This window comes from Crocuta crocuta, unplaced genomic scaffold (genome assembly GCF_008692635.1).
Source record: "Crocuta crocuta isolate KB4526 unplaced genomic scaffold, BGI_CrCroc_1.0 scaffold223, whole genome shotgun sequence".
Classification (NCBI taxonomy): Eukaryota; Metazoa; Chordata; class Mammalia; order Carnivora; family Hyaenidae; genus Crocuta; species Crocuta crocuta.
The window spans coordinates 597,267-599,216 of NW_027529426.1; the positions used below are offsets into that span (position 1 = coordinate 597,267).

Below are 1,950 nucleotides of genomic sequence, written 5' to 3' on the forward strand. Positions count from 1 at the left end.
TTTTTTTTTTTTGCCTATTTAACTCCATCAGTGCAATTTTTCTTTGATCACAGTCATACACACACACACACACACACAATGAAAAAAGATGATTAAATGAATACAGTAACATCAACTTTAGGGAACCTGAGTGAAGGGCAAATAGGAACTCTGTACTATTTTGCAACTTTAGACTGTCTGAATTTTTCAAAATAAAAAGCTAAATAATCATGTAAAAATGTGTATGTGCGTTCTATAATATCTAGAAAACTATTTGAATGAAAATCCATATACTAAATTCCAAAAGCACGCTCAGGATACAGGTTTCCAATAGCCATATCTAAAATAGTCCAATGGCCACACCAAGATGAGATATATCTGTTAACACCATAAATTGCTAAGAAAAGCACTGAGAAGTCATGGTGGGGCATCACACGTAAATAGTCATGCTCAAGAGGCTGGAGGCAAATTTTGTTCTTTTGTACAAACGCAAAATTTCTTTTAACTTGAAGACCAATTAGCAATGTAAACGATTTAAAATATTTTACATGAAATTCAAAGGCAGAGATCAAAGGACTGTGGAGACTTGGAGTTACTCTAATCTTACCAATTATGTAGTCCAGTCTCACACTCAAACAGTAATTTTTCCATGACATCCTCAGAAGTGACTGTCTTGTTCCTGCATAATTACTCCTAACAGCGGGGATTTGTCCATCCCAATTTTGGACGTTTTTAATATTAAAAAGAAATCTTACCTTGTCATACTTTTTACTCATTAGTCTTTGCTCCATCCTCTGAAAAACTTGAAATTAGTTCATATGTATGTCTTTTAAATATTAGAACAGCTTTCATTCATCTTCTCAAGCTAAATATTCCAACAAGTTTTCCTTTAACCACCCCGCTCTCTACTTTGGTGTTAGATTTTTAATATAGAATACAATGTTCAAGTTAAATCAAACAGTTGAGACATGGTCAGACAAGCACTGAATACTGGAGGTGACCAAATGATGGTAGTCACATGATCCAGCTGCTAGGGGTGATTGTGACAGCAACACAAGAGGCAAAGTCAAATGTCTGGCATGGGTTATGATGATGGAGTATGCTATGGTATCTGTGGTTCAAAACGAAAGACAGATATCATATGATTTTATGCACATGTGGAATTTGATAAACATAACAGATGAACATAAGGAAAAGGAAGGAAAATTACAATAAAAACAGAGAGGGAGGCAAGCCATTAGAGCCTCTTAAATACAGAGAACAAACTGAGTGTTGATGGAGGGTATTAAAAGGGTGATGGGCATTAAAGAGGGCGCTTTTCAAGTTGAACACTGGTGTCATATGTAAGAGATGAACATTGGATTCCACTCCTGAAGCCAGGATTACACTGTAAGTTGACTAACTTGAGAATAAAAAGTATTAAAAAACTAAAAAGCAAAACAAAACAGTGGTTGTGGTGCCTTCACCAAACTCATTCTCTGGAGCATTTCTGTGGTTCTCACTTTCCCCTAACTTCTTTGTCCTTACCTATTTTACAAAACTCATGTCCCAACCTCTTTAGCCAATCTTTCAGTCAATTCCTTTGCTTCTTGAACCAGGCAGAGACAGTTTTATTTGTTTAATTCTAAGAACGTTAGTGATATCAATGATTCTTTTCAACTAATCACCTGATTATTGAACATTTATTCTATGAATGCTATGTGCTGGGCCAAATGCCATACATATAAATGAGACATGGCCTGGTCAAACCATCATAATCTCCCTTAAAACCAACCATATGGTTATCATTTATGTTTATTTAAACATCTTAAGTTTGTTTCTAGTTTGATCTTCTAGGTTGGAAAGTTATACTTGAGATGTCTTTGTCACACCTGTGAATCCTGACAGAGCTCAAACTAGAAACATTGTATTCTTGTCCTGAGTATGTGTGATGAAGGTAGAGTGTATCTGTAGTCCTAATGTAAGTCTAAT

At 35.3% G+C, this 1,950-nt stretch overlaps 1 long non-coding RNA gene across 2 annotated transcripts in view; it reads right to left on the reverse strand.

The window, feature by feature from the left end:
- LOC144227270 (uncharacterized) overlaps window positions 1–951 on the reverse strand; it is a 64,656-nt gene extending 63,705 nt beyond the window's left edge. For both annotated transcript variants that reach the window (XR_013333891.1, XR_013333892.1), the window contains exon 1: window positions 735–951. This is a non-coding gene — a long non-coding RNA (uncharacterized LOC144227270). The remainder of the gene's footprint in view (window positions 1–734) is intronic.
- Window positions 952–1,950: the final 999 nt, after the last annotated feature.